This window comes from Lithobates pipiens, unplaced genomic scaffold, assembly GCF_037356315.1.
Source record: "Lithobates pipiens isolate NorthernLeopardFrog02 unplaced genomic scaffold, aLitPip1_a1.2 Scaffold_23, whole genome shotgun sequence".
Taxonomy (NCBI): Eukaryota; Metazoa; Chordata; class Amphibia; order Anura; family Ranidae; genus Lithobates; species Lithobates pipiens.
The window spans coordinates 93,154,521-93,179,117 of record NW_027507785.1 but is presented as its reverse complement, the minus strand read 5'-3'; the positions used below and the strand labels follow the sequence as shown (position 1 = coordinate 93,179,117).

Below are 24,597 nucleotides of genomic sequence, written 5' to 3'. Positions count from 1 at the left end.
GCATGCCACCTTTTGGTGAAATTGTTTAATAAGACCACAAAATGAACAAATCTAAAGTATGAAATGTAGTAACCCAATGAGGTTTACATTTTATATTTAAGTCATCAGTAGCATTAAAAGACAGGATCAATACGTGATCACCAGGTACCTCATCCCAGGCATTATAAAAGTGATTTATAAATAGACGGGACTTTTAGGCCTGGTTCACACCAATGCGTTTTTTGGTGCTTTTTTCAGAAACGCACTACAGTTCACTTAACTCACTTAACTCGGTTTCCTATGGGACACATTCATATTAATGCTTTTTTCAGCCGCTGCATTTTTAAAAAGCGTCTAGGACTTTTTTTTAACATTTACCCTGCTCTGTGATCAGCCAAGTTCCAAGGACTCGAGTCGACAATCACAGGGATGAAACAAATCCTCCTACATAAGTTGTGCCTGTTTATCTGCAATATACTGTTCTCTACATCCATTCAAAGTGCTGAATTTATAAACTTGTCTGAGAGTTCAGAAAAAAAGGGGACTGAAAGCTGAAGTTACAATATGCAGAGCTCAGTGAGGAGAGGTCTGAGAGTTGGTTGAAGGGAGGAGACACCCCTTTTATACAGCTCACAGGAACAGAGCTGAGGCTGTCAATCAACTGGAGCTCCCTCCCCTTGCATCTTTTTTCTCTTGGCGTCAGGAAAACTTGTCAGAAGTGATTCATGCTGAACAAATCATCATACAGAAATTACACTTAGTGCATTTATTGAGACAAGTACACCCTATAGAACAGTGGTTCTCAACCTTTCTAGTGTCGTGACCCCTTGATAAAATTTCCCAAGTTGTGGGGACCCCTAACAGTAAAATTATTTTCGTAGCATGGGTTGTCGGCACCCAAGGCAAGACAAGTAATTTGTGCCCCTAGCCCATGGACATTCCGTGAGTCCCTTCCATTGTACAGTATTAAAATCCTTTTAGGATGTTCTACTCTCTCTTTGTTCTCCTTTCTTTACCTTTTATCTCTCTATCCTAATTTCTGTTTTTTTTTTCCCCATCCCTCTCTCTAGTCGTCTTTTTCTTGTTCTTTCTCTCCCTTTTTCTTTGTTCCTCCCCATCTTTTCCTCTCTCTTCCATGTATTCTCTATTTTTATTCCTTCTCTTATGCCTTGGGGGTGGGGTGAATGGGATCAGTGGCAGTGCTGGGGGGAGTTCTGATCAGCCAACTTAGGCGTTTTTGATCCAGGTCATCTGCTAATCTGAGAAATGTAGTGGGGACTTTCAATGGCAACTCTAATCACAGGTAGTGTGACTTAATGTGTCTCCGTCTTCACTGTGTCTCTAGATTTGTGATGTCTCGCAGCAGTGACACCTATGCTGAAATCAGGAGATAGGGTCTCCTCCAGCCCCTCCCACTTCACATTCCTCACCAGTCAGCTGACCTCTATTCTCTGCCCCCAAGCCATACCGTGAACTGAGTGAGCCACTGGGAACAGGCTGAGCTGCATGAGAGGCATGAGTCTGGGTTTCCACAGGCTCCATGGCCAGCCTGCTGGGTGGCCGTGAAAAGGCTGGGAGAGTGGTGCAGGCTTCAGGAACAGTCCAGGATTTGGTGACCCCTGGCAAATGTCATTCAACCCCCGAGGGGGTCCCGGCCCCCAGGTTGAGAACCACTGCTGTAGAAGCATAATTGGATTGTGTGAAAGTTATAGTCGCTACAAACTATGGGATATATACTGGAATTTACACTTATATGACGCTATACTGGCCCTCTTCAATCTCCTCCAGCTATTTATTTATGATTAGGACTGAGCATGGGGGATGCTTCTTCTGATGGCCCATGTGTAGTAATTCTAGAGGAAGCTCCAACAGTGCACACTTTAGACTGACCCCTGCAGTTTCTCCGATCCTCTGTGCCTTACTTTATCTATTGAGCATCACTACTGGGGATTGCATTGGGCTTGCTTATAGTCTCCACCTGCTGCCCAATAAAATTCACAGTACTCAGTGGGTTTGCGTCAATAAACTTAAAAAAAAAAGCTCACTAAATCCTATGAAACAAAGAGTTAGGTGCTACAACCTAACTGTTCACAGAAATCCCTCTGAGCAGGAGGGTGCATGACCCACAGTCACACAGCTATAGGCATAATCATCCAAGTAAACAATCCACAACTCCATACATTGCTCTTATGCTCTTATTAATTCTCCACACATAATCTTAGTACAGCATTTAACGTGTTTCAGCCTAGTTGGTCTTATTCATAACATTATAAATAAAGCCACACCCCTACCCCGCCACCTGCTACCTGCTGGTGCCTCTCTGGGCTCTACCATCCCACTGGGGAGCCCATTGAGGACAAGAAGGTCCCCAATCAGCTCTATGGTATAGGAAACTGAAAGTGCAAAGCATTTTTGCCACTTCTGATTTCCCCGGATGTAAACAGCTCCATTTTTAAATATTGAAAGCATCTGATAACACCGATATAGGTATAATCAGATGGGTTTAAGAGCAGAAGAGACATGTGATTTGTGGGCTAGGAGTTATTGCTTTGACCAGCCCAGGAACAGGAGGAGGAGGAGTTCTTGGACTAAAAATTGGTTGCTTAATCGTGACCAATTATATCATATGCCATTGCTGCGGGAGCTCCAGGAGAATAAACCAGATTATTTTCGGAATTATCTCCGGATGACAGACTCCTCCTTTCACCAACTCTTGGCATTGGTGCCCCCCTATATTAAGAAGCAGGACACATGTATGAGGCTTTCTATCACTCCAGAGGAAAGGTTCACAGCCACCTTGCCATACTTGGCGACAGGGAGAAGTCTCCAGGACCTCAAGTTTATCACTGGGATCTCCCCCCAGGCTCTGGGAGTCATTATTCCAGAGCCCTGCTCAGCCATCATTCAAGTCCTGCAGAAGGACTATATTCGGGTAAGTTATTTCCTTTAAGATCACATTCTATGCATTTATATTTGCTAATGTATTTTATTAATTTGTTGATTACATAATTATCAATATTGAATATGCTGTGAATGCTCTTTGTCCTCATGCATGCTGTAAGTTTTTCCTGCTCCATTTTTGGCCTTCATGCATATTTTCCTTCACTAACCTCCCCAGCATGCTATCCTGGGCCCATACACACCTAGCCTAGTAACTTAACAATGTTTTTTGTCAGCTACATTTTGGGCTTACCCTAAACAACCACTAAAATGTGTATAAATGTTATTGTTGTCCTCAAATTCAGGCAGAGTGCACAAGGCCATTTTTTGGGCCCATACTCATTTGGAACCCTCCCTCCTCCCCAAAAATGTGAAGTCAACAGATCCAAATACTCTATCTGCTGACTTTGCAAAACCCATACACACTACCCCTCTTTTGTGTTAAAATTTCCATATATTTCTCTACCTACAAATTGAAACCTATTAAGTTTTGTCTCCTATTATATTGATTGGTTAAATCATATTGTCAAAATGTGCTGCAATTTGGACAGTGTGTATCCAGCTTTTTAGATTATGATACTTCTTATCTGTCTAGTGGGCTGCCAATAGTGTAAGTAAGGAGGGGATGGTCAAAGTATCACTGATTATTTATGCAAACAGCTCTCATGGAAGTGGAGAGGGTTATCTGCCCAAAACATCTACCCATTACCTCCATCCTCCCTCAAATTTGTCTAATGGCCCACTAGAGGGGGGGGGGGGGGATCAGATAAGTTAACCTTCAATTTTTGTCTTTAAATACTCATGTAAGTGTATCTTTATTTGGGTTAGCAAGTTTGTGTCAAATATGCTTGCAATGTTATGTGCAGAACTAGTAATTTATTTTTTATTTTTTTAATCCACAGTTTCCTTCCAACCCAGAGCAATGGCAGGACGTTGCAAACCAGTTCCATCATCAGTGGAATTTTCCCAACTGTGGTGGTGCTATTGATGGCAAGCATGTCCGTATTGTACCACCATCTAACTCTGGCTCCTATTATTTTATTTATAAGGGCTTTTGCAGCATAGTCATGGTAGCTGTAGTGTCTGCCAACTACGATTCCTTGTATTTGGATGATCAACTCTGACAAAGGAGTGATTATGCAGAGTTCTACAAGCAGCTCCAGAATGACACCTTAAACTTGCCACCTACTAAGGAGAATGTTGAGGGCCTCAATTTTGTTTTTGTGGCAGATGAGGCTTTTGCTCTGGGGGAACATTTGATGAAGCCGTTTCCTATGAGGAACCTCACCCCAGAGCAGAGAATCTTCAATTACAGGCTCTCTCGTGCCTGAATGGTGGTCGAAAAATGCCTTTTGACATCCTTTCGAGTTGTTTCAGGCTGTTTTTTTACTCCAATCAACCTGGCACTCTACAAGATAAACCATGTGGTCCCGTTCTGCTGTATTTTACCAAATTTTTTAAGGAGGAATGCGACCAGCTACCTAGCCTCACTGCCAAGTAATGTGGACCCTGCAGTGGCAGGCCCAGCTGAAAAGGCTGCAGCTCATCCATCTGTGGGCATGCTGACGTCTATTGAAAATGCCTGTGCTGGATTTCCCTCACAAATTGTCCAAGATTTACGGCAGAAATACCTGGAATATTTTGTGGTTAGAGGGGCAGTGGCTTGGCAGCAAATTGTAGTTGATCATTTATAATTGTTTTTGTAGATCATAAACTCCTATTTAATTTGAACTACTGTTGTCTGTGTTTCTTATATGTCTAATATGCTCCCACATGGGCCTTATTTTGGCCACTTGCTCCAATATGGCAAATGTACCTTAATTGCTACATGAGGTGACAATATCTTCTTCAGCTAACTATTATGGTGTGCTATGGGTCTGCTACACACACACAATGTTTTTGTTCTTAATGGATCTAATGCATGAAGTTATGAAATACACTGGTATTGAGCAATAAAATAATAAGCCACACATTGTTTAGTAAAAAAACATTTTAGTTCCAAACATCTATTTTTCTAAACCCACAAAACACACAGTGTGTCAACATGTGCTATCTCCCATCACAGGGTATCAATGGATGCGTTTCGGGGGTGCAACCCCTTCCTCTGAGCTACTTTAGTTATAAGGAAGGGGTTAAACCCCCAAAACGCATCCATTGATACTCTGTGATGGGAGATAAAAATAGATGTATGGAACTACACACATTTTAGGCATGGGATCATGGGGTAAATAAGAATGTTAAGGCCCAATTTGGGGGCACCTTCAAATTTTGAGGTTTAAATTCTAAAAAAACACATAAACATTACAATTCACATTAGTTAGGAGAGTGTAACTCTCCTCCTCAAGATGCAAACCCAGATCATGTTTTCGAGATTTCTAGAATTTGGCACAGGTGATGTTGTCATTTTCACTGTTAGTAATTTGCTTTGATTCTAATTCATTTTTAGACTGAGGAAAATCGAGAAAAAAGGGCTGGTGGTGCACCTAGAGGAGTGTCATGTAGAAACACTGAGTTCTGGCCCTAAACTTTCACATTTAAAAGTCATAAAAACGTGGTAATTGGTAAAAGGGAAAACAGGAGCCAACAAGTGGCATAAGAAACTTCAGACCAGGCAAGAGGAAATTAAAATTTGGCAAGCATGTCCACAAAATCTCTTATTCTTCGCTGTAAAAGAGTGGCAGCCTCTTTGATTTGCTCCAGTTCCTTCAAACAAAGCAACATATCTGCACTCATTCTGCCAAAAGTACATTGTAGAAGATCATGACCTAGTAGGAAGAATAAAAAGTATTAAGGGAACGATGGTCAAGTGTCTGAGGCTCTACATAGTGAGTTATGGTCAATTTACTAGTCAAGTTCAGGAAATACTTACCTACCCAGTTAGTTGTTGCTAGATTACAGCGCACACATGCAAAAAAGACATCCTGCAAGGCTTATTTAAAACACCTAGACATTTTCAAAAACATTATAAAAAAATATGGGGATTTGGTCACACCATATTGCTATATGGTGCTTAAACCCAGTTACTGCGACAAAGTACCCCTTGATTAGTGGGTCCTACACTATCCATACACTGGGAGATCCTGCTTCTCTGAACCATGGGAGCAATACACTCCTCTATATGGGAGAACTAGAGGTCTCCACCCATGATACAGGTGGACACTAATGAGAGGCACTGATGAGGGAGTGGGGTGCTACGCGCCCAAAAAAGTTTTGATCACAATCCATACAATAGACAAACAAAATATTACAGCGCACACATGTAAAAAAGACAGTTACCTCCTGCAAGGCTTAATTAAAACACCTAGACATTTTCAAAAACATTATCAAAAAATATGGGGATTTGGTCACACCATATTTCTACATGGTGCTTCAGCCCATTTACTGCAAAAAAGTTCCTCATGATTAGTGGTTCCTACACTATCCATAAACTGGGAGATGCTGCTTCTCTGAACCATGGGAGCATGGTTCAGAGAAGCAGGATCTCCGGTGTTCCATTTTGCTACATTAGTTAACCAACCTTCCACTTGGTCTGATGTCAATGTTTGCTCCTGACTAGTGGACTCCACCATCGCGCACGCTTTGTTTTTTTTCTGTGAAAAATGCATACAAAAGGAAATATGACGGCATTTTCCAGAGGGAAAACACTTGACAAGTGCCAACATGAAAAAGTCCTGCAGTTGCCCCCCACCCCTCTTGTCTCCTATGGGATATGGGATATATGATAACCATCCTAGCAGGCGTGACTCTGTGTGACTGGGAGCCACGGGTCCTCTCCTCTAACCATATCTACACTGGCAAGGCTGCATTATTGGACACTGATGAGCCAGGCAGCAACCAGAAAGTGTTCTTTACCCCTTAAGTTCTGTCCTAAGCCCATGGCCTTTGGCCCACCTAGAAATACGCCTGTCGGTGGCTAAATGAGTGCGTTTAAAGTTTGCACTTACCTTTTTGGGGGGAAGATGGCCTTGTCTGCCCTGTTGGGGCCCGAGCGAGGGTAGCCTCCCTTCTTTCCTTGTGGTGGCTTGGCTGGAGCCTCCTTTTTTGGTGCCTCCCTGTTCAAAGAAGAAAAAACAATAAGTTCCAAAAACATGACCAAATAAGAATGTTCATATATGCTTTATATTTACCTTCATCTTTGGAATCCCAACTCATACAAAGATTTTAGAAAAGCTTATATAGAATTCTCTAGAGCTACTTAGAGAAAGAACATATACACAGCTAATTTACACATATACATCTAGTTTAGATCCAAATATTGCTTACTTTTTTTATGATCTGATGTATGTACTCCATCTGGTCTTGTTCATGGTGTTTGAGATCAGACCATCGTTTTCGGATTTGGTCCTTTGATCATTCCGCCGAAAATTCACACTGCAAAACGCCGATGACCTTCTCCAAAATGATGTTCTTTCAGCTGTTGTGTCTTTCGTAATTGCGCAGCTTGCAGTCATAATTGTGCTTCTCTAGGATGCGCACATCTCCACCATCTCACCCTTGCTCATGGGGTTGCTTTGTGCCTCCTATGAGCTCCACCACTGCAGGGCTGGCTGTAATCCTCCAAATCCGCCATGCTGTCCCTCCTGAATTTTCTGTGTGTGTTGCATGCAGAAGAGAGATGGTCATGCCCCAGTGTCATAATACACTGAGAGTGGAGTTTGAATCATGTGCAGTGTATATAAAGCCATAACATGCGGTCGATGGATCGGCCGTAGGAACGATCTTGGAGTGGAGGACAAACGATCGCCAATGCACCAAAGGAGGCATAAAACAAAGGTACAATTGGAAATTGAGGCATAGGTGGGTAGTGGTCTATACTGCTTAGATTGAGGCCTATATTGGGACCAGCTTATAGGTTAAGCCAGACATTATGGTTTGTCTTGTATTCTGTCTTGCAGGCATCATATCATTTATCATGACGGATAAATTTACTTCACCTAAATTTCTCCCCCAATTAATTGACCTGTACCAGGAACTGCCCTATCTCTGGAAGGTGAAGAGTAGAGACTACTCAAATAAAATATTGAGGAATGCAGCTTTGGAAAAACTGGTCACCAACTACATAAAGCAAAAGATTTCTAACCTGAGTACATTTAAAAGGGAGCTAAACAAGGTCTTGGAATCAGAGAGATCTGGAACAGCAGCGGATGACCTATATGTCATACATAGCCTGCGGTTTTTGACAGACCAGACAGAATCCAGGCCATCGGTGTCTACACTCCCTTCGACGTCTACTGAGGCCACAGCTCCTGAGGTCCGCACAGGTCCTGATGCACAGGATTAAGATGTGGAGGCGCCCAGCGTGACCCAGGTATAGCATTGTTAAACATATTTGTATCAAAAAATATAATGATGCTAACTAGACGTTATTGTGAAAATATTTCTGCCTTAACAAAGTGGTTTTCGTATCAATGGACAGTAGTGACCAAAAACGATTTGAACAAGAATGAAAAATGCTGGGGTCAGAATGATAGTCTTTTTTATTTCTCCACATTCAATTTGCAACAGGGAGGAGATTGAAATTGTGTGTGATTGATGACCAAACCCTAAAAAAGATTCTAATTATGTCCTATTTTCATACACAGGAAAGTGTCAGTCTGGAGGAGCCAGTGGCCAGTAGCCAGACGGAGTCGCAGATCCCTCCCCTACATCCTGCTGCTAAAAGGGCCAGGAAGAGCAGGAATCTGGAGGAGGCCACAGCTTTCTTTCTCAGCCAGGCCACTACTGTGTTCCGTACTGACCCAGATGAGGCTGAGGCATTTGGGTATGTGACTGCCAATAAATTAAGGCAGATGGCCGGTGAGCAAAAATGTGAGGAACTCATCCTGCAGCTCCTCAACAAGGAGGTGAGGGGCCAAATTTCAGAAAGCACCCACATTTCTAAATTTGTGGCCCAACCTCCACCACCTCCACAGCCAACCCACACATCAGAGCCACCCCATCCACCACAGCCACCCAACCCACCACAGCAGCATGGCGGTCAGTGGCAATACCAGCCACAAGATCTATTATTTATTTATATATTTATTTTTTGAACAATGATTTTCTTTGTTATATTTTCTATATTTTTGTATGCATAGAATGTACTTTTTGGTTAAGTTCTTGGCAGATAGCATTTTTTTTTTTTCTGCACAATAAAAAAATTGTGTAGAATTAACACCTTTCACATTGTGCCGCCACCAGCATCGGCGGTAAAGCAGCGCTATTTTTAGCTCCTCTTTACCATAGTTTTAGCGGCGCTATTCGGCCGCTAGCAGGGCGGTTTTAAATCCGCCCACAAAAAAGTCGCCGCATCAGCGTTTTGCCAGCGGTATGACAGACCTGCCCCATTGATTTCAATGGGAAGGAGCAGTGGAGGAGCGGTGAGTTCACCACTCATTCACCGCTCCAAAGAAGCTGCTGGCAGGACTTTTTCTGATGCCCTGCCAGCGCAACGCTGGGAGGGCAGTGAATGTAGCAGCTGTTTTAGGGCATTTTGCTGGCGCTATTTTTAACGCTATAGCGCCTGCAAAATGCCTCAGTGTGAAAGGGGTCTAGATGACTATGTGCTTTACTTCAAATTAACAACGGACACCAAATTAGTTGTATCTTTGATCTTAAAAACTACGGGATAATGATGTTATGGTAACTTGCCCAAAAAAACAAACAACGTGCATTATAAATAATATTCTTGATATCACTAGAAAAAAAATGCCTTTTAAAATACATTTGCCATAACTCCATCAGTATCACCATTAAAGCAGCTTCATTAATGTACCATTAAAGAAGAAGAGAATGTGCACAGCATTTGGACATTTCATAATCTGCCACGTCGCTGATGTTATTTCTCAATTATGAACGCTAGTTTACAAGACCGACCACTTCTGGCTCGTTCCTTGCTTCCGATCATGTGTGTTTGTACTTTTGAATCTTGTGTGCCGGATTTGTGCACTGACCATATGAAAATCAGACGTTAAACCATTGTCTACCAAAAATATAGCCTGCCATCCAACATTTGTTGGCCGAAAGTTGGACAACAATTGTCAAAGGAGCGTACTAACGGTAAGCTTTTAGGACAAATGTCTGTCAACAGACAATCCCCTACCAACAATCGTATCATGTGTACGAGGCTTAACCACTTAAGCCCTGGACCATTTTGCTGACCAATGACCAGAGCACAGTTTGCGATTCGGCACTGCGTCACTTTAACTGACAATTGCCCAGTCGTGCGACGTGGCTCCCAAACAAAATTGATTTCCTTTTTTTCCCACAAACAGAGCTTTCTTTTGGTGGTATTTGATCACCCCTACAGTTTTTATTTTTTGCACTATGAACAAAAAAAGAGTGACAATTTTGAAAAAAACATATTATTTTATACATTTTGCTATAATAAATATCCCCCAAAAATACATAAAAAAACATTGTTTTTCCTCAGTTTAGGCTGATACGTATTCTTCTAGATATTTTTGGTTAAAAAAAAATTCCAATAAGCATGAATTAGTGGAGAAGGATCTAGGGGTTCAATAGCTCAATAATAGCGTGCAATGCCAAGCTGCTGTTTCCAAAGCGAGCAAAGTCCTTTCTTGTATTAAGAGAGGTATGGACTCCAGAGAGAGAGATATCATATTGCCCCGGTTCAAATCATTAGTAAGACCTCATCTGGAATATGATATTCAGTTTTGGGCACCAGTTCTCAAAAGGGATATCGGGGAACTGGAGAAAGTGCAGAGAAATTCAACCAAACTGATAAGAGCAAAATTGTATATCCAAATCAAGAACGGCGCTGTCCCCACCTATACAGTTCCACTAGAGTACATCTAAAAAAGGATTCAATCCACTCCAGGCATTTCTGCTCTTTCTGAAATCCACTGGGTGGCAGACAAATCTATAAAATGCAGAGCAAGAGAGAGCGCACACCAGCCCTAGTGCATTAACGTTTATTAAATCCGATAAATAAGTAAACAGCCAAGTATCACACTCACATGTTGCCGATATTATTATAGCATTGAAAACAAGAGCCTCCACGGCTGTCTCATCTCCCGATCCTCCTGCTCCCTATAATGGCTTGCAGCAGGGATATCCAGGAATTCAATTTGCCTGCTTGTTGTGAATACACTGCCCTCTCTCTGCGTCTCACACGCACGGACCAGCCGGCTGTGGATGACGTCACTCGCGGCCAGGGGGAGGATCACTCGGCATGCGTGGCCTCCCTCTTCAGGCCTGAAGAAGGAGGCCACGCCTCCGAAACATGTAGTCGTTACGGAAACATTCTGATACACAGCTGAGGAGATAGCACGCATGCCGAGTGATCCTCCCCCTGGCCACGAGTGACGTCATCCACAGCTGGCTGGTCCGTGCGTGTGAGACGCAGAGAGAGGGCAGTGTTTTCACAACAAGCAAGCAAATTAAATGCCTGGATATCCCCGCTGCAAGCCATTACATCTTTTTTCAACCTGACCAACTATGTAACTATGTATGTAATTGATTGGTTTGCGCAAAAGTTATACCGCTTACAAAATAGGGAATAGTTTTATGGCATTTTTATTAATAATTGTTTTTTACTAGTAATGCCGACGATCAGATTTATTGTGACTGCAACATTATGGTGGACATATCGGACATTTTTGACACATTTTTGGGACCATTGTCATTTATACAGCAATCAGTGCTATACAAATGCACTGATTCCTGTGTAAATGACACTGTCAGTGAAGGGGTTAACCACTAGGTGGCAGTGTAGGGGTTAAGTGTGTCCTGGGGAGTGATTCTAACTGTGGGGGGGTGGCTACGTGTGACACGTCACTGATCTCTGTTCCCAATCACAGGGAGCAGAGATCAGTGACACTGTCACTAGGCAGAATGGGGAGATGCTTGTTTACATCAGCATCTCCCCATTCTTCCTCTCCGTGAGACGATCGTAGGTATCCCAGTGACCCGACTCACGGAGCTTGCCTCTTAAAGGACAACGTACAGGTATGTTAGTTTGCCTGTAGGAGCCCTTCCGACGACGTATATCAGCGTGAAGCGGTCGGCAAGCGGTTAAGTGTAGGTATATGTCATATGTAAGGGAAGTTATAGACAAGTTTATGCCACATGCATAAAAAAGCACTATGTATCTATAGAATGAATTTTTTGAACACTGTTGGTGTTGAACTCTGCAGCTGGGGATTTATACAATGGTGCAGGGGGATATGATAGATAAAAGATGGCCAAAGACTGAACTCGGAAGAGTAGAGGGGATCTCTTTATTAGTTAAGTGTACCATAATGTGCAAATATGCTGTAGTGTACATGATTGCATATTATTGCAAAAACGATTTTTTTTGGTGGTTTAAATCCACAAAAAGTAGTAACAAAAAAAGTAACCTTCACAAAAAAAATCTGTGTTAGTTTAAAAAAAAGTGTTATGCCGCGTACACGATCGGACTATCCGGTGGACTTAGGACAATTCGCCTGTGTGTGGGCTCCGGCTGACATTTTTACTTCCCAAAAGTCCGGCAGACTTAGAAAGAAGTTTTGACTCAAAATTGTCTGCTGGACAATCTACCCGCCTGTGTGCTATTCTGCCCGACTTTTCAAATGAACAGATTTGCCCACACGGAGTAAAGTCCGTTAATTTTGAACGTGACTCCAGGTAGACGGGACTAGCGAAGGAAGTCAATGCCGCCGCCTCCATCGGCGAGATTTACACCTTGCTAGCCCTGCCGCCTGGTATTGATTTTAAGGGGAACCCCTATGCCAAAAAAATGGCGTGGGGGTCCCCCCGAAGTCCATACCAGACCCTTATCCGAGCACGCAGCCTGACCAGTCAGGAAAGGGGGTGGGGATGAGCGAGGGCCCCCCCTCCTGAACCGTACCAGGCCGCGTGCCCTCAATATGGGGGGGTGGGTGCTTTGTCCCCATGTTGCACCTTGTGCCCATGTTGATGAGGACAAGGGCCTCTTCCCGACAACCCTGGCCGTTGGATGTTGGGGTCTGTGGATGGGGGGCTTATCGGAATCCGGGAGCCCCCTTTAATAAGGGGGCCCCCAGATCCCTCCTCCCACCCTATGTGAATGAGTATGGGGAACATGGTACCCTTACCCATTCACCCGAGGGAAAAAGTGTTAATAAAAAAAAACACCACAGGTTTTTAAAGTGGTTTATTAGACAGCTCCAGGGCTCTTCTTCCGACTTCGGGGGTCTTCTCTCCAGGCTCCTCCGCTATCTTCTGCTCTTTTACCACTCATTTACTAGTGAAGGAGCCCGGCTTTCTTCTTTATCATTGCCACCGTCCGGGGGTCTTCTTCCGACTTCGGGGGTCTTCTTCCAACTTCGGGGGTCTTGTCCCGCTCTTCTGTTCTTCTGCCGGGCCTCCGCTATCTTCTACTAACTCTTTTACTAGCGTTGGCCTGGTCTTGTCGCTGTCGCCGCCTTCTTCTTCTTCCTTCTTCTTCTCTTCTTCTGATGTTGACACGAAGCTCTCTCCGGCCTTCATGCCAGGGATGCGTTGTGCGGCGACTTATATAGGCATAAGGGGCAAGGTCACCGGGTGATGTCACATGGTGACCCCCCGCCCCTTATGATGTCACAGTCCCGGGGGATGCTGGGGCTGCCAGGCGATGGGGCTAGCAAGGTGTCAATCTCGCGGATGGAGGCGACGACATTGACTTTCTTCGCTAGTCCCGTCTACCTGGATTCACGTTCAAAAGGAACGGACTTTACTCCGTGTGTGGGCAAGTCCGTTCATTTGAAAAGTCCGGCAGACCTCTGCCAAAGTCCGTGGATTGTCCGCCGGACCTAGTCCACCCGGAAAAGTCCGGTCATGTGTGGGCGTATGTGGGCAAGTCTACTCGTTCGGAAAGTCCGCCGGATAGTCTGATCGTGTGTACGCGGCATAACTGTAGAGAAAAGTATAATGATATTCAGTTATATGTCCCATTAAAAATTACACTTGTATTTTTCATTCTATCACAAAGCACTGCAAAGATATTTACAAATTATAATTTTTTTTCAATTTTGCATTTTTCCTAAATGTGACATTGAAATAAATTAATAAACAAAATGAATAAAGGCAAAAAAGTAATATTAAAATGGGTTGAAAAAGATAAATAAAAATCAGAATGAAAAAAAGTTAAGGGTAGAGAAGAAATTAATTTGGACAGATTAGGGTAAACTAATGCCGCGTACACACGATCGGAATTTCCGCCAGCAAAAGACCGATGAGAGCTTTTCATTGGAAAACGCGACCATGTGTATGCTCCATCCGAATTTAGCTGGCCGAATTCCCGCCAGCAAAAATTTGATAGCATGTTCTTAATTTTCCCAATGGAAAAACTTTCTATCAGAAATTTGGATCGGGTGTATGCAATTCCAACGCGCAAAAACTCACACACGCTCAGATTCAACTACGAGATGGAAGCTATTGGTAATGGCTACTAGGTATTGAACTTCCTTATTCTAGTCCCATCGTACGTGTTGTATGTCTCTGCGTTCTTGGCGGTCGGAATTTGGTGTGACCGTGTGTAGGCAAGACAGTTTGAGTGGAATTCCGTCGAGAATTCCGATCGTGTGTACACGGCATTAGGGAATAAGTGTGAACACATTTTATCTGTAGATGAATGAAAAGGATGCACACACGAAAAGTAGATGGAAAGGTAACAACGTTACTTTGTATCTCTTTATTTCACATCTGAACAGTGTTTATAATCACTGTGTCAGGCAGTCTTTGTTTTTACAAGAGCAGCCATTACAGCTGTTGTAGTCACACACCAATTCCAACTGTCATTTTAACAATAAGGTTTTACCAGCAAGTGCAAGAATTTGTGCAAACAATCACATTTTTTGGGCATGTGTAGTATTCACAGTGTCCACAACTAGTCGATCAACCAATAATATGCTAGCAAAACCAAGTGAACACACACTTTGCACAGTGAACCCCCTCTACTCCAACCCGTTGCAGTAGAAAAATGTATGGAAAATGGCTATATGAGAGTTTTTTGCGATCTTTTCAGTTTTATGCAATCACATTCTGTAATAGATAAGAGCAGCTTGTAAATCAGCTTGTATCCAATTATCTTAGTCTTATTACATATGTTTCTGTTTTGGTATGAATCAGATATGACACATTTACTTCCAGTTAATACCTCTGACAGTTAAACAGTTATAGTACAGGACATACGATTGCCAGCTCATCGTGACTTGGTACCTTGACATTTTGTTGTGTAATATCCTAACAAGGTACAGGACGAAAATCATTAGCCTTTCCTTGACATATACTCTCTTGTTCTTGGCCACAGCAGGCCTAATATTCAGTATGTAACTATAGAGGTTCAAAACATTATTAAAGATGCCTTTATGGGTGGCGTTGGGAGTATATATCCCATCATGCCTTATGGATCCCCTTATTGTCCCAATCCTGGTAATTCATTATTTAAACTTTTTGGGTCTTTATATATTGGCTTATATCAATCAAATCTGCTCCCACTTTCTTTTTCTGGTGCAGGCATAGGTAGCTATGAACAACACATACAGCAGTGGCTGCTGGTGCTCAAATTTTTTTTTGAGGGGGGCGCAAAAAAAAAAAAAAAAATCATCAATTGCAGCCAATGTGCCCTCAAATGCTGCCACTGTGCCCTCAAATGCTGCCACTGTGCATCAAATGCTGCCACTGTGCCCATCAAACGCTGCCACTGTGCCCATCAATTGCAGCCACTGCGCCCATCAAACGCTGCCACTGTGCCCAAATGTTGCTACTGTGCCCAAATGCTACCACTGTACCATCAAATGCTGCCACTGTGCCCACCAAAAACAACCACTGTGCCCATCAAATGCTGCCACTGTGCCCTCAAACGCTGCCACTGTGCCATCAATTGCAGCCACTGTGCCATCAAATGCTGCCACTGTGCCCATTAAACACAGCCACTGTGCCCATCAAACGCTGCTACTGTGCCCTCAAATGCTGCCACTGTGCCATCAAGTGCAGCCACTGTGTCCATCAAACGCTGCCACTGTGCCATCAAACGCTGCCTCTGTGCCATCATATGCTGCCACTGTGCCCATTATATGCTGCCAGTGTGCCCATCAAATGCTGACAGTCTGCCCATCATATGCTGCCAGTGTGCCCATCAAATGCTGCCAGTGTCCCTCCTGGGACACCCACTCACCCCCCTGCGCTCCCATCCAACCCCCCCGTAGATGGATCGCAGCACACCCCGTGACCACCAAGTACCACCCCCCGTGGATGGTTTGCAGGGACCCCAGTCCGTTCGCCCCCCTCTCCACGGATGGATCACGGGACACCCCATGCAGGAGGACTGGCGCTTACCTTGATAAGGTGTCTCTTCTCCAGTGTCACCTCTCCAGTGAGCTTCCTCCGCTCTGTCCCACTTCCACCAAAGCGCTGAGCATTCAATAGGGACACCTGGTGCTTTGGCCAATCAGGAAACAGGTCTCACTGACCGACCTCCAGACTGCTGGGGAGACAATGTGGTGGGAAAATAGTAAATATTAATTAGCTATGGTTACAGAATTGGGTGGGATCAGTGTACACTCTCTGCGCCCCAAACCCACCCTATTTTGAAGCCTATTAGAGCCTCTGGCTCTAATCAGGTGCTTCAAAAAATACACCCCCTCCTGCCCTCACAGGAGGAGTCCATGCGTCCGGCGTCCTGAAAGGGGCCAGGACCATGGATAGGGAGGCGGCAGCAGGGATAGGGTGGTCGGCGGCTGTGCGCCCACAATGCACGAGCCGCCACTAATACAGTTCTCTAGGCCTAGTAATAATTAAAGCGAATCTCCGGCCAAAGTGTTTCAGAAGAGTTTAAACACCTATTTGCTATATGTGTCTGCTGGATAGTTTCACCTAGGTAGGAAGTGTAAGGAAATCCAAAAAGTTAAGAGATGTCACTAAAGCCAGAGGTGGGATTAAATCCTTCAATAAGGACACTTGTTCTTGTGACCACGTTTCAAGCTGGGCTTTTATCTCACTTCCTGTGTCTTTAGAGTGAGGAGAAACTGTCTCAAAGGTAACAAAGAAATTAAAAACCTGACAGTGGTTCTAACCCGTTCCCATTTCAACCAAAAGTCTTGGATGGATTTCCACTTTAAGGTTCAATACCCAATTCACTCACAGTCCATTTATCAACGACTTTCTTCTGCATTTTCCCTTAGGCCGTGTACACATGCGGGGACTGTTCGCCCAACTTTGTTCGTCAAACAGTTTGAGCGGACAGTCCGCTCAAAATTAGCATGGACGGACTTGGCCACACACGACGAACGAACAGTCCGCTGAAACTTGCGCGATGACGTGAACGGCACGTACGACGGGACTAGAAATACGACGTCCTATACACTGCAATGCAACCTTCGCCGTGTAAATCCTTTCTGAGCATGCGCGGAACTTAGTTTGACGAACAAGCCTACACACGGCGGACTGTCCGCTCAAACTAAGTTTCAGCGGACAGTTTTACGGAATTTCCGAAAAACTTTGTTCGTCAGACTGTCCGCTGAAACTGTCCGCTGAAGCCCACACACGAGCGGACTGTCCGCCGAAACACTGTTCAGCGGACAAAGTTGAGCGAACAGTCCCCGCGTGTGTACGCGGCCTTACCCTTTACTTTTTTTAATAAGGCCAACTAAAGGAAGCTCACAGGGATTGGCTGTTTGCTGTGAACTTCCTATGAAGTTGTGTAATGGGTAAACGTTGGATTACTGTGGCCTAGGAGAGGATGAGACTGGGGATAGTGGCCTATTCTTCCCAGAATTTGTCTTCTTAGGTAAAGTACATCATTAAATGACCTTTTTTGGACCTGCACAGCTTAGAGAAAATATTACAGCATTATACATAAAGTTTTTAGTTATTCTTGAATTATCATAAGCATTCAATATTAAATAAATTGTAAAGTAAATGGAAAAAACTGGTGTTTCCCCATTCAAGTGTCACATATGTGTATGACAGCCTGTTATTAAATCATTTTTGTGGGAAACCACAACCAAGAACAGTGTTAGCGATTTCCTTTGAGAAATGTGCTTACCGCCACTATGGACCTGATTATATGACCAAAACAAATATTCTATATTAAATAATGTGACTCACATAGGAAAACGGAGAAGAGGCATTGTTCGTGAAAACCAGTGAAGTCCTAGTATTTTTTTTTTTCTCACATACACTACAGGAGCTTGGATGTTATGACCAATACATAGAAATATAGAATAGAACATAGATTGAAGGCAGATAAAGGTCAAGGGGACCATTTATTCTGTCTATTTTTATAGTGTTTCTTTTTAATATTAAATTTTTTTTGTGTTTTTTGTTTTTTTAACCTTTTTAGACCTTATGCCCCATGCAAACGGTCGGATTTTCAGACGGAAAATGTGCGATCGGATCATGTTGTCAGAAAATCCAATCTTGTGTGAGCTCCATTGGACTCTTTCCGTCGGATTTACCAATGCACAAAGTTTGAGAGCAGGATCTAAAATTTTCCAACAACAAAATCCGATCGTTTAAATTCCGATCGTGTGTAGACAATTCCGACGGATGAAGTGCCACGCATGCTCAGAAAAGACTAAGAGACAAAAGCTATTGGCTACTGGCCTCTTTATAGTCCCGTTGTACGTGTTCTTCTGAACCATCGGATTTTCCAACAACTTTGTGCGACCGTGTGTATGCAAGACAAGTTTGGGCCAACATCCTTTGGAAAAAATCCAACAGATTTTGTTGTCGGAATGTCCGCCATGTGTATGGGGCATTACTGTGGATTGATTCACTGCTCTAGTTGTAAGACTGTGCCAACATTACTCTTAAACTTTGCTTGTGCTAGTTTGAGACCATGCATCTGCATTTTTGATCATAGCTTTATACTGAAAATATTCCGTACTTTATTTACACCCTGGGTAACTGTACTCTTGTCGAAAAAAGAATATAGTAAAAAAAAAATATATAGTACATACAATTGCTACACAAGCCATAATGTTAATTTAAGGTGATATTAAAGTTTTTTTTTAAAATAACAAACATGTTTTACTTACCTGGTTTGTGAAGCAGTTTTGCACAGATCAGCCCTGATCCTCCTCTTCTCGTGTCCTCTGCTGTTGCTCCTGGCCCCTCCCTCCTGCTGAGTGCTCCCAGAGCAAGCAAGTGGCAATGGGAGCACCCAAGCAGGCTTGCTCTTGAGCCGCTGCTCTGTGTGTCCATTCACACTCAGAGCCATGGCTCAGCCCCACCCCCTCACTCTTCTCATTGGCTCACTGGCTGTGATTAATGGCAGTGGAAGTGTCTCAGGCAGTGAGAATGAAGAGGAGGCGGGTTGAGTCACGGCTCTGTGTGTGAATGGACAAGCAGAGCAGTGGCACAAAAGCGAGCTGAGGCTCTTGTGCACATTGTTGGATCGCTATGGGGCTCAGGTAAGTATTGGGGGTGGGGGGGGGGGGGGCTGCTGCACAGAGAAGGTAAAAAACCTTGAGCCTTTATAACCACTTTGCATTTTGTACTCCCTAAGGGTTAAATACTTTTAAAGGGATGCAGACACTGCAACTTTTCTCATCAGAACACTGCAAGTTCACCAGCTGATTATAATGAACCAGCCCCTCCCACTTAGAATTAGTGCAATATGGCATGGCAAACAACTATTTCTCCGGAGCAGAAATAGGTAAGAATCTGTAAAAAATCTTTAATGTATTATGTTTCAGAATGGCAATATTATTAGTATGAAGCGGATGGGTATAACCTTAAATTAGCCGTTTACAATCTTGAATTTGAAGCCCACCTAAAGCCAAAAAGTTTTTTGTTTTCAGTTTGTGACAGATTTGGAAAGGATCTAAAACCTCTGTAATGACCCTTTCACATGGGCCCAGGAGGGTCCGCCTGTCTGTTTGTTTTAGGTGGACCCAATCGTACCCTCCAGCCTCCTCTATGGAGCAGTGGTTGTCAATGAACATGTGTTTGTTGACACCCACTGACCTCTGATCCAATTCTGTCTGCTAAAAACAGAGGGATGGGGATATGTTCCCCATCCGTTTGACAGATCGGATTGGATCAAGTGTAAACAGACAGGTGGTCCATTTGCTTCCAACTGCCCATAGAGGAGAGTGGGCTGTTTTTGTCTACACTGCATAACCAGAGCAAGCATGGACCAGCGAACAAATTCCCTGTTGACACAAGCAGGACTAAAAACCCAATTTTCAACGGATAAGGGGATGGTTTGAACTCTTGTTTTTATTGCTGTGTTTATCCACATTTGGGAATTTTCCCCCCTCACTTTCTTTCCAGTGCTGTCCTGGATCTCAGGATATATATATATATAGAGAGAGAGAGAGAGAGAGAGAGAGATAGATAGATATTTTTTTTTTTTTTTGGTAAAAGACACCTGCAATGGTTTGGACCCATCAGCAGGGATGGACTCAAGATGTAGTAGTTTGTTACAGATGTAACACCCTGATCTTTAGGCAGGGTTGCTATTACATTTATTTGCCAAGTGATGGTTGCCTTGGCCAATTGTTAGGCGGTCAATTGATTTCGCCCTAATTCTAAAATTGCTGCACTTCTTTCTTCTGTCACTAGATAGCTAGGTATCTGGTGACATTAGATAAGACAAGGACACTGCGCGGACAGATTAGTAATGAACAAGGTGTCTCAGTCAATGGTCAGGGATTTTTTTGGGGTCCCTTGGCCTGCTGGGAGAACCTATTTATTTGGGTGGAGTCAGGAAAACACGGTTCTGTGTCACCTGTACGGCTGTCTGGGTGGACATGTGTCGTATTGCCCCCTGCTGCTAGGCCAGAAACCTAGGCTATCTGAGGGCCTATCCAGAAGTAGTGCAGGGTTGGGACTACAGGCTTGTAGTCCAAACAGAACTAACAGTTCTGTTGGCCGGGGAACCAGTCATGATCAGAGGTAGAGGGGAATCTGTCACTACAAAGGGACCATCCACCTTGATACCTGAGACCACTGTGAGTAAGCTGAGGCCAGTACCTGAGCAGACCTCTCACCAACCGGGGGCTGTGAAGAAGCAGCAAAACATCAGCAAGTGCCAAGTCAGGGACCCAGCGGGACAGCAGAGGTGATGCTTGTGGAGTTCCAAGCCAGTGACCTAATGTGTCAGCAGGGGTGAAGCTCGAGGAGTATCTGTGAGTGTCAAGCCAGGGACACAGCAGTGAAGCAAGAGTGATGCTTGAGGCAGATACCGAGTGCTACAGTGAAAGAGCTCAGGGGGTCCCGTGACTAGTGGATCTGAAGTCTAGTGAGAGTGACTGGGAGATCCTTGAGTGAAGACCCACAATGAGTGAGGGGTCAAGAGAACTATTCGTGTTGCAGAAAGTTGAATACTTTTACCGTTAGTAATAACTACAAGACTGTTGCCATAGGAGACAGTGGTCCTACCTATACAGAAGTGGTGTCCAGCTGGAGGCCTTCACCTGTATAACTGTCTACCTATAGAAGTCTCTGAGTCTTGCATCTGCCTTAGAGTGTCCTGACTCTAATCCTCTCCCCCACAGTTCTTTTTAAGAGACAATAAATCCCTTTTTCATTCAAAAAGTGTCTGGCACCCACCTGTTCATCTTGCATTACACCCACCATGCCTTGTAATCTACTCTACACTGAAGGATGTTAGCTGTCCTTAACTCTGAAGGTCACCCTTGGGCTTCGGGGCCCTGGGACTTTGCTACACACATAAAGTCCAACTGCCCCTCATATGGAGGGACATTCCCTCTTATGAAACCAAATCCCTCTGTCCCTTTTGCCTCCTCAGTCTTCACTCATTTTGGTATGAATATGTGCTAACTGTCCCAAATTTGTTGGGATAGTCTCATTTGCAGATCCCCTGTCTTGATCATACTAGGCATACTAGGTCTTAGGCATGTCCTGGGATCACAGTATCAACCTTGTTTTAGTTACTGCACACATGCGTTTAATCAAAAAGGCATTAATTGCAGGGTTTGGGCTGCAAGCAGCATTTGCTGCATATTTAGAGGTGGGTCCTAGACAAGACTAACCCATAATGTGGGCAGTAATTTTGGCATTCACCTGGAAAGTTGGCTGACCAAATTTAAACCATAGGCAAGGTTCCAGAACCATAATGTTTAGAAGTATGATGTATAGACCTTAGTTTAAAAAAAAAAAAAATCTGTTTAACTATCCTGCTGTTTTATTACAGTTTATCCAACTGTTACATTTGCTAATTGGAAAACAAATTATTAAAAAAAAGCAGCAAAAATTACAAAAGGCACCAACCATTATTTGTTGATACAAATTCCTAGCCTGTATAATGGGACATGGCAGGGCTTAATACTTTGCATACATAGATTGTACAAAAGATATTCCTCTTTTCTATCTCAAAAAGTTGAGAAATATAATGTGCAATGTATGTTCCTTGCTATATAACATTATTTTTTATTAAGTTGTTAGGGATTATTGTGGGTAAAATCTCACTTTAAGCCCTTGTACACACGGTCGGAGATTCCGACGGAATGTGTCCTATCGGACCGCTTTGTCAGATATTCTGACTGTGTGTGGTCTCCATCGGACTGTTGCCGTCGAAATATCCGACGGACCAAGTTTTCCAACTTGCCGGTAAAAATGCTCCTATCGGACAAACTCCGATCATGTGTAGCCTACTCCGACAGACAAAGTGCCACGCATGCTCAGATCAAATTCCTGGACCAAAGCTATTGGCTACTAGCCTGAACATAGTCCCGTCATAACGAAATTACGTCATCACGTTATGTACAATCGGATTTTCCGACAACTTAGTCCGACCGTGTGCATGCAACATCACTTCCGGACCTCTTCTGGAATTAATCCGTCAGAATTAATCTGACAGATTTGGTTGTCGGAATCTCCGACCGTGTGTACAAGGGCTTAGAACACAGACAGGAAGGACTCTACAAAGTTTTTTTTTAAATCATTTACAATGTATATAGATCACCCAGAGGAGATTGTTTTTTTTTTCTTACCAAAAGTGCAATTATTCTATAATTTGATTAAATAGGGATAGCCCAACACCAATTAAAACTGAAAAAAACCTTTTAGTTTTGGAATGAATCTGGATAGATTAGAGCCCTGCAATATTTTTTTTATATTGCTATTTCCCCCACTGGGAAGATATACCCTGACTTTTGGACTTTGATCTTTGCCTCCAGTGGAGAAGGTGATGGGAAAAGCCATACTTTTTGTGCTGAGGAACTCAAGGGTAGGAGAAATCTTCCAATGGGGACACCTGATATGTTGACAACTGTTTAAGAGAGGAACTCTCCTTATTTTGTAGAGAATTCCATCATTTCCTTTTATATATCCAGGACAGGTTGTGAAAAGACAAACAGACAACAAAAAAACTTGTAGAGGTCATCAGCACTCCATGTTCTATCCAAAGCCAAAAACGTTTTTTAAAAGTTTTGGCTTTTTATATATACAGTACTTTGATTGCTTTCTGTGTCACCATCATGGACATTTTTTGTGAGTTTTTAAATGCTGTCTGGGTCCCCATAGAACATATTTCTCTTCTACTTCTGATGCCATTAACTGAAGGCAAATTTTCCCAATGAGTACACGGCAATAAAATTCTAAACTTTGCCTACTTTACTAGAGAAATTTACTTTTTAGCTGCCTGTGTCCCTGTTGGGTATTTCCCTTCATTTCCTGTTTTATCTGACGCTCATGAAAGAGACAAGACATGAGAAGAAAAAGCAGGGGTTTTAACATGTCTTTGCTATATCCAAAAAAAAAAAAAGTTCTGGCTGCAGTTGGATTTCAGTATTTGTGTATTTGTGTAGCTTTTCAGCTGATACCAAGATAGTGAAGCCCAGCTTTGTGGATGTGGTCTCTGCGCTGTCCTGTCCAAGTATTGCATGAAAATATTGAAAACTGTTCAACCTCTGTGCTTGAGTATCATTTCTGGGACTAGAGCTGTCCTAATTCGACGTGACATGAGCAGATTTAAGACCTCAGGTTCTGAGGGTAATTTTAGGTCACGGAATCTCAATTCAAAATAACCACATAATGCAGCATTTGGTCTACAACCCATTGGAAGCTGAGTCAAGTGCAAATTATAGCATTCGAAGGCGACTAAGATCTTTTTTTTTATTTGTAAAGAAAATATTTGTGTCTTTCAGAGTGCAATCCAACCTGATCTCAAGGCATCCATTATTTTGCAAATACTCCCAACACAGGAAGCCATAAACTACACCCATGATAAACCTCTAATGAGGGCAAAATAATGGCTCTTAAATGCCTTTCGTGGGCATTAACAATCGCCATATTGTCTTTCACACAAACACAAACATGCATCTCTTCAAAAGTTGAATCCCATCAAAAGCTTGAATAAATGGAGATGTTTGTGGACTGTGATACCGATTTGGTCTACCTTTGACCATGTACCAGCAAAATGCTTTTTTTCATACTTGAGATTATAGCTTTAATCTGCTACGTCTCTATTTTAAGTCTACTTGGGCAGCAACCACCAAACCTCACACTTCTTTGGGTATACAAACTGAGTTTATTTCTATTAGGCCAAGTATGCCTCGTGCAATTTCTTAATTACTGATTGATGTTCTCTACAATTTACTACAAATAAAAGCCGTAATTTGGGAATACAACTCTTTTTAAAGGACCTTCTGTCAAGTCACTTTATAAAAACTAGCCTCTGTTTAAAAATGCCTTTTGTATAAAAATTAAGGGACGATTCTGGACAAAACTGATTTTTCTATTGCAGGTGGTGTAGTTGTGCTG

General features: G+C 43.1%; 1 protein-coding gene across 2 annotated transcripts in view; it reads left to right on the top strand.

Annotated features, from left to right (window-relative positions):
• CACNA2D3 (calcium voltage-gated channel auxiliary subunit alpha2delta 3) overlaps window positions 1-24,597 on the top strand; it is a 1,440,485-nt gene that overhangs the window by 1,354,541 nt on the left and 61,347 nt on the right. The window lies entirely within an intron of this gene.